This window comes from Asparagus officinalis, unplaced genomic scaffold (genome assembly GCF_001876935.1).
Source record: "Asparagus officinalis unplaced genomic scaffold, Aspof.V1 AsparagusV1_Un479, whole genome shotgun sequence".
NCBI classification, from domain to species: domain Eukaryota; kingdom Viridiplantae; phylum Streptophyta; class Magnoliopsida; order Asparagales; family Asparagaceae; genus Asparagus; species Asparagus officinalis.
The window spans coordinates 18,517-27,356 of NW_017972744.1; positions in this window are offsets into that span (position 1 = coordinate 18,517).

Sequence of the window (8,840 nt, forward strand, 5' to 3'; positions counted from 1 at the left end):
GTTCCTTAATTTCTAAAGCTTCTAACCTTCGCAGAATCGTCGCCATCTTTGCTTCAGAAGCAATGTTTGACTCCAAGGAAAAACCACTAGACTTAGATTGGGGAACTGATGAAACCCTATTATCACAGTGTTCCCATTGCATTGTTTTTTCAGAAAGACTCTCTAAAAACTCCCAAGCTTCATCAGCGTTTTTCCTCATAAAATCCCCATGGCACATTGATTCTAAGGAAGTTTTTGCAGAATAATCTAATCCCTCATAAATTATTTGGCACAATCGCCATTTTTCTAAACCGTGATGAGGACATTGGATGAGAAGATCTTTAAATCGGTCAAAATACTTTCAAAAAGGTTCTCCCGGGGTAATTTTAAAGTTTTGAATGTTGTTCCTAAGCTTTACCGTTTTATGAATAGGGAAATTTTTTTTAAGAAAAACGGTGACAAATTCATCCTAAGTTAAGATGGAATTTATTGGTAAGCTGTACAGCCATTTTTTAGCTTTATCCTTAAGAGAAAATGGAATAAATCTAAGCTTAATCGTATCTTCGGTTAATTCTCTCATTTTAATCATAATACATACTTTCTCAAATTCTAAAATAAAAATATATGCATCTTCTGTTTTATTACCAAGGAATTTGGGAAGCATGTTTATGTATTGCGGTCTAAGCTCAAAATTTATTCCATTTGTTTCGGGGAGCCTAATGCATGAGGGGATTGCATTCTTAATGGGATAGCACATATCATGAAGAACGGGTGGATTAGGATGCTCAATTTCTATGATTGGTTCAAAGCGAATTAATCGATGTGTATTATCCCTAATCCACTGTTGCATACACCAAAATATTTCTTTTTATTTTTTATTTTTTATTTATTTTTTTTATAAAGAAAATGAAGAAAATTAGTTTTTTTATGAGAAGATAAAGAAAAAGAAAAATCCTAACTAAAACAAATCAAAGCAATCACTTTTCAATCAACTCTAATTCTAGGGTTTAGCCTAACTCAACTAGACCAGCTCCTAATCAAAAACTCCTACAGTGAAAAAATCAAAGTTTTACCCAGGTAGTTAGCCAGGTAAGGATAGTACTAGAGGGTGATCAAAGATCAATTAAGTACCTCTTTCCTTACGGAGCGCTTTACGCAACCCCTAAACCTTGCCTTAGACACCAACTAATCTGAGAAAACTTAAACCAGTTCACTTAAGGATTTCTTGTTCCTTATTGAGCTCGAATCCTTAGGGGCTAACGTCTAATGAGTTTTATTAGGCTTGGGTGGTGTAGTGAGGAAATAGTGATTTTTGGGCTAAGGAAAGGGTGATAAAATCCCTCACCTTATCTTGATTATGGGGTTTTGCCCTTAAAAATATTTTTAAGTGTGTGCCAAATCAAGATGCTCAAATCACTTGGTGAATTCCTACTATCAATATGAAATGCAACCCTACGAATCAAAAGCAACTAAAAAGGATGGAAAAGAAAAATCTTTTTTTTAATTAGGGTTAACAATCAAACAAATGAGAAGGGGGAATTTGTTTGAATTTATTATCTTGTTAGTAAATGTCAAAGTGGAGGATGAATTTTATTATGGTTAACAAAAAATAAGCCTTTCTTTTTTTTAAGTCCTAATTGCCTCTAATTGTGAAGAAGTAGCTAAAGGGTGGAATTAAAAACTAGAAAGAGGACTTACCCGAAAGCAAATCTTCAAATCCTAGTTCTCCAATCCGCGATCTTCAAGCTCCAAGCGTTTCCTTCACAAAAAAACACAAAAGTTAAAGAACCAAAATAATTAAAACCTACTTAAACACTTCCCCGACAACGGCGCCAAAAACTTGATGCGGCATAAACATGTACCAAAAAGGTTGCAAGTGCACAACCGTGTCAAGTTATAGTACTTAAGATATCGATCTCACAAGGAAGGTGTTTTGTAGGAGAAAATATAAAATCGGTTCTTATGTTATGTGCGTGACAAGTAGGAGTGATAAGTGAATGTGATTGTGAAGAGATTGAGAGAGTGAAAATGGTGTGAAAGTAGGTGCGAAGTGTAAGTGAGAGTGGATGTGAAAAAGAATGAGTATGATCAATAAGGTGAGAAGGAAAAATGAATAAAATCAAGAAACAAATAAAAAATCAAGAATGAAAAACAAAATTCTAAAATAAAAGAAAATGCAAGAAATTAAAGTTAGTGGATTCAATTATAGATATAAGTAATCTAAAATTGAACAAACTTCTTAGAAAAGGGTGATTCCCTAGAGGGTTCTAGCCTAAAGACGAATCAAACAAAATAAAAATAAACAAAAAGAAAAACTAAACCCAAGAGGGTTCTAGCCTCAATATGAATAGTATAAGAAATTAAAATCTAACTACAAAATAAATTGTAAAATCTAAACTACAAAATAAAATTATAAGAATTAAATGCAAGAAAATAAATCTACTCTATAAGCATGAAATAAATCTAAGGCAAGAGGGTTCTAGCCTCTTGGTTATTTAACAAGAAAATAAAATCTAACTACAAGCATAGAAATAAATCTAAACTAATAAGCAATAAAAGAGAAAAAGAAAAAAAATACAAACCTTCAAATAATTCTCTATCTTCATCTTCATCTTCATCATCCAATAAAGAGAAGAAGAGAAAAATTTAAAGTGGTGAAAAAATTATTATTATTAATTGCAACTAAAGTTACAATTTTGGAAGGCCTTCTCAATTAAGAGTAGCCCTCCTCTCTAAAAGGAGTTACAAAAATTTTCACATCCTTAACCCCTCACTCTCTACCCCTATTTATAGTAATCTTCAATGAATATGAGCCATTGGATTTGTCTTGAGCCCCAAGTAACAATCTCCACCTTTGAATTTGCTTTTTGTTCTTCTCTAGCCCAAACATAGGAGGCCCATTTGATTTTCAAAAAATAAAAATCAAGTTTCAGCCTAATGGAGAACTGCAGCAAAGTTGGCCCATGGAGCTTCATTGATTTTCGGCCCAATCATGCTTCATTTGAATTTAAACCTTAAAAACCGAAAATGAAGAGCATCAAGTATGGCCCATGAAGAAAGTTCATTTGATTTTCAAATCCAGCCCATTTAGTTTTCATGGTCCATTGGCTTCTGCAGCAATCACCGGTCTTGATTGGAGCTTTCCCATTTGATTTTTTTTTAAAACCGAAAATGAAGATCTCTGCAGTCCGGTCATTCATTTAGTTGAGGAAAAAATTATCAATGCATCCGGTCATGAGAGTTTCACAAATGTTATTAGGAATTGTTTGTTAATCATCAAAACTAGATTACATAGTAGGCTTATAAACATTAGACCTAACAAAAGGTGATGAGAGTGAAGTCCATCAAACGGGTCCACCACTAGGTATCTATTGATTTAATCTAGCTAGGAAACCCGACATCCCTATCAGGACACTGAGCATCATTCTTGATAAGCTCATTCCCAAAGGTATTTGGGACAACATCAACTTCATAAACTAGAGCGTCCTCATTCACAAAACCTCGATACAACCCTATGATGTTGATTCTGAAAAGCCCCTCTTGAGGAAAGCCACCTCTGTGCTTCAAAGAGCGTATTTTTATGCTATCTTCGCTGTTAGTGAGGTTATAGCGCATGAGGCAAGGCACTGCAAGAATAAGAAGGAGACCTGACTCCCTGTCAATGGTAAATCAAATCTATGATCTCCTTAAGCGTAATACCAATACTCTTATCCCCAATGGAAGAGAGAGTTGCCACCAGGGACACTGTCTCCGGAGAGGAAATATGGCTTCACCAATATGTCCTCATGAGGGATTGAGAACTTCACATCGGTGATTACCTCCTACAAAGTTCTATAGTTGCCTATACAGATGGTCTCGATCCACTATTTGCTACTGTCTTCAAGGAACAGAGGTACATTCCCATCAAAAACATGTGACACCTCGGGATCATGAGTCCCATCATGATCGAAATGATTATGACAATCCACGGGGGCCCTCGCATAGGTAACTGCACAAAGACAGCAAATGAGTTAGCAGACGAAGATCAAAATTAGCCCTCATACTCAAGAGCAAAGGCAAAATATTGCTCATAAGTGAAGACCATCTATATCAACTAAGTGTTAACAAGATGAAGCGAAGTTCAATTGAGAACAACGAACATCACTCATATGTTCAAATTGGTGAACTTCATCCAACTTAAATAGGCAAATCTCGCTCGAGCAAATGTCATCCAAATTTGACGAACAACACTCTAACAAAGATCACTAAAAACAGAGCAACGAACTCCTCTTAAATGAAGTCTGTTGCAGAAGCCCAAAAGGCCAATGAGCCCTGCCTAAGAAGTGAAGCTCGGCACATTGTAAGCTATTAATAGTTGCTAACAGGACTTCATCGTTGGCTATAAAAGTTCATTAGAGAGACCACAAGTGATCGTAAACCTCCCCTTTAATGGCGGACCAAGTTCCTAAATGCCTTAAGGTATTGTTTAAAGCCCAATAGGCTGAGGCTTAGGCTGAGCCGAAGCTTGCCATTAATGGGTTCGAAGCTTATGCACAGTCATCTCCTAGAGCAGAACCTCTTCCCTTGGAGATAGCACGACGATGAGCCATAGATGATGAACTTTGGGGACTTTAAGAAAACTTGGGGTTCGAAGAAAAGTGGAGAATTTTTGAAATTAAAGTGGAGAAGGAGGCAAACAGTCTATTTATAGACTAAACCACTAAACTTCGCTAAAGATTCTTCACCTTAAATTTCACTAGGTATTTCGCTATTGAACCCCGCCGAAGATCTCACTATTGAAATCCGTCGAAGATCTAACTATCAAGCTTCACTGAAGATTTTGTTTTGAACTTCGCTAGATATTCCAGCCTTGAACTTCTCTAGGAATCTCACTTCGAATGAACTTCACCATCATCTTAGGCACGCAAATCAAAAACCTGAGTTTTATGTCTTTAGATTGAGCCTCGCTCAACTGACTCACTGAGCCTCGCTCAACTGACTCACTGAGCCTCGCCTAAACTGACTCACTGAGCCTCATCTAAATTGACTTATTGAGTTTCACCCAGACGATTGTTTCTTAAGTAAGTGAACCTCGCCCAATTCATAGGGTACTAAGGCGAATCTCGCCAGAGCACCATAATGAATTTCACTAAGTCTCTAAGTTAAAAAAATCATAACTCAATTTGTTTGAGGCCTTACATAGTGAACTTCACCAAAATAACTTGGAAAAATTCATTGAGTCTCCAAGTTGAGTAAAAACTTTAACTTAATTTGCATGAGACTTTATCTGGCAAACTTCAAATTGATTCTCGCCAGCACAAGGAAGCCCGAGCTTTGCTTCTAAACACAATGACTCCATGTAAAGTTCAAGCCATGCAGAGTCCAAGCTTTCCATAGAAGTAAAGTACGCTTAGATCAATGACACTAAAAGATAGACAATTTCAACATTCATTTTTATTGATTGAAGTCTCTACTACATGAAGGCGACATTCAAGACTGCCCAATTACAAGGATGATGGGTACTTATTGCTATTTGCTACTGCGCTATATTTCTAAGATATGGGTAATGTGACAATTGAGGAACAAACACGAGCTACACCAAGCTATAGTCTGTATTCCTCCGATCTCACAAGACTGGTAAAATAAGAAGTTTTCACTGAAGAGAAAATAGCTCCTACTTACTCCTCCCTAGACCTTATGCTAGGAGATGAGAAGAGAGCGTTGCACAAGAAGCTCCCTCTTACATGGGACTAAGGCATTTACACGGGACTGAGGCATTTCAAGGGGATAAAGCACTTCCGGCAACCAAAATTTAACGTCAGGCTTGAGTCAGCCATACGACTTCTAATTACGATCTAGGTTCACGTTTGTGATACCTAGTTACCATTTGAGTCCTCACTCGTGAAGATTCAAGGATCCTTCTTCAAGCGTCATTCTAGTCACCGAACAGTCTTATGCAGAGCTCGCCACTCAAAGCTCCACGCATTTCTATTGCTATCCAGCTTGGTCCAAGCCATCGATTGATTCTTGATGATCCCCTCAAGTATCTCTTTCTCAGCCAACATTAACTCTGGCAGACGACGGAGTATGAGGAGTTCATCCGCTTGATCACCCTTTATTTGGGCTAATTCCTGTTAGAGTCTTTTGATTTCAGCTCCTCTGTCGAGGAGCATCTCTGATCTAAACGATGATGACATAAACATGGAGAAGAAGAAAAATAAGAAGAAGATAGAGGCGGTAAAAATGGATGGGGATGACTACTATTTATAGACTTTTTGAAATCCTAACTCCCAAGAAAATCATATCTTTTGAGATTTGATTGGACCAAACAAAGAGGCTAAATCTTAACCTAAAACTCAGTCAAATCTAAAACGGATCTCGTAGGATCTTCAATCAAAAGATCTCAGATACAAATCACGACACCAATCTAGAGGCGAATCTCAACATACTTCATCAGCTAGCGTCGCCAGACGACAAACTTCGCCAACAAAGCTCAATACATATTGAGCCGTACCAGTAAGCGAACGTCGCTAATTGATGAACTTCGCCTAACAGCCCAAAATTTAGTGACCTTCGCTCATACCTGCAATCAGTCGAACTTTGCTAATTTCTCAACATCACCTCAACAACAGAAAAGGCGAATTTCATTCCAAGCATGGATTTGGACGTGTACAAGTATCATCAATCCTTCGATATAAGTTTGCAAAAAAGGAAGCTACGTTCAACATTACACCTCTAACAACCAAGTGGGCGGATGAAGATACGTTTTCACCTAATCAAGATAACTTAAGCCATGTTCAACACTACGCCTCTTGCTATTTATCTAAAGTATTTCAATCCTAGTTATAAATTAAATGCAGAATCTTGAAAACTTGGGATGGGGGGTCTTGTAGATGGTCAAAATATAATTTCACTTAGGATGATGATCAGCTTGGATCCAAGAAGTGAACGCCCATGTACTAAACACTTCGAAAATAAGCCCAAAATCAAGCCTACAACAAGCTGCGGCGAAGGTCACTTGATGACTAAAGCGAACCTCGCCAAGCAGCCAACATCGACTCAACCTGACCAAGTAAAAACATGAATCGACTCCCACGACACGCCCTAGGCCGAGTCAAAAGGCACCATTAGTAGACCAAGTCTAGAGTCAAATTCTATGACAAATTCGAACTCATAGGCGAATCTCGTCAACCAACGAACTTCACCCACGTCAAATGAACCAAATCATCCACTTCCGAAGAAGGCGTGTCCACGTGCGCCGCCCATGTCTTTAGCGAACCTGACAAAGTTTGCAAAGTTCGCCTAAATAGCCATTTCAGGGCTATTTTCAGGGGATAATCGCTCCCCACTAACTTTAACTTTAATGGACACTTAACCCATAATTAAATAGGTCATTAGCTCTCTCTTTTTTCTTATAAAAGGAGAGGAGATCATTTATTTTAAGGGGTTTTTCACAAAAAAGTTTGGCAGAAGAATCAGCACACGCATCGCACTTGCGTTTCCATTGAGAAATATTGCTAAGAGAAGACTGTGTTCTCTTCCAAGCAATTCAACTCCCATCAACAACAAAAGACTCATTGTCTTAATCGGCGCATCAACAGAGTGCAAGATCGACGCTCAACTGGCAAACAGAAAAGAACCCCAGGAAATAAAAAAATTTCTTTGTTTCATTGTATTTCATTTATTGTAATCAGCGTCAATTGCAATACAAAAGAATCTGAAACTGGGTAAAAGAATGCTTTGGTGAAGAAAGAGTTGTGTCCACGATTAGAAATATGCAAACCTACACCATTGCCTACTTGCGCTAAGTCTGTACCGGTGTAAGGTGTCATTACGGGGAGCTGAGTGTAGTCTGGCATGATGTGATGAGTGGTGCTAGAATCAGGATACAAGGTGCAAGAGGCTAATATGTTAGAGTACCACTAGCAGTCAGATACCCATGTTTTGCTGCATAGAAAGCTATCGGAGTATTGGCACCGGATGCCACATGTTGTTGAAAAGGACTATGTGGACGAACTGGTGGAGGAATTGGTGCAGGTTGCTGATAAACTCTTGGTCCTCCTAAGAATGTTTGATTGAACTGCTGCAAACATCCTATGTCTGCTTTGGCCGGTATTGCTGCCATGTTCAAACACCACATCTGTCTTTATCTAAGTTGAGCTTTATATACAAAAGCGACATGGTATTGGCCGCTGGGTTGAAAGGTCGATGATGGTGCGAACATTGAAGAAGATCCATTAGGAATTGATAAAGATGATGGTACGGTTGTTGAAGATGGGGAAGATGTGGTAGCTGCCATGGTTGAAGGAAAAGAAGAAAATGCGGAGGTTCGTGGGAGAGAGCGGCATTAATCAAATAGTTCTGATACCATACTGAAATATACTATGAGATTAAAAGTTTGAGAGAGAGAGAGAGAGAGAGAGAGAAGAGATGGGAGAAGGAGAACGAAAGGAGATAAGAAAGGCCTCTGTTTTGTTTCTCTACGGTGCCTTATTCTTTTAACTTTGTTATGTGCACAACATGTTGTCATGACTGTAATACAATTAGAATCTCACATAATCCAATAAAATCATGTACATTACTTATTGCTAAATCTTGTTATATTCAACCATGATCATTTTGGCTAATTGATTTTGTTATTGTCACCTTTCCCTATTTGACAGATTCGTCTGAATCTGTATCATGTGTAATTGATTTTGTTGTTGGCTTTCCATGTGTGAAAATAAAATCATGTACATTACTTATTGCTAAATCTTGTTATATTCAACCATGATCATTTTGGCTAATTGATTTTGTTATTGTCACCTTTCCCTATTTGACAGATTCGTCTGAATCTGTATCATGTGTAATTGATTTTGTTGTTGGCTTTCCATGTGTGAAAA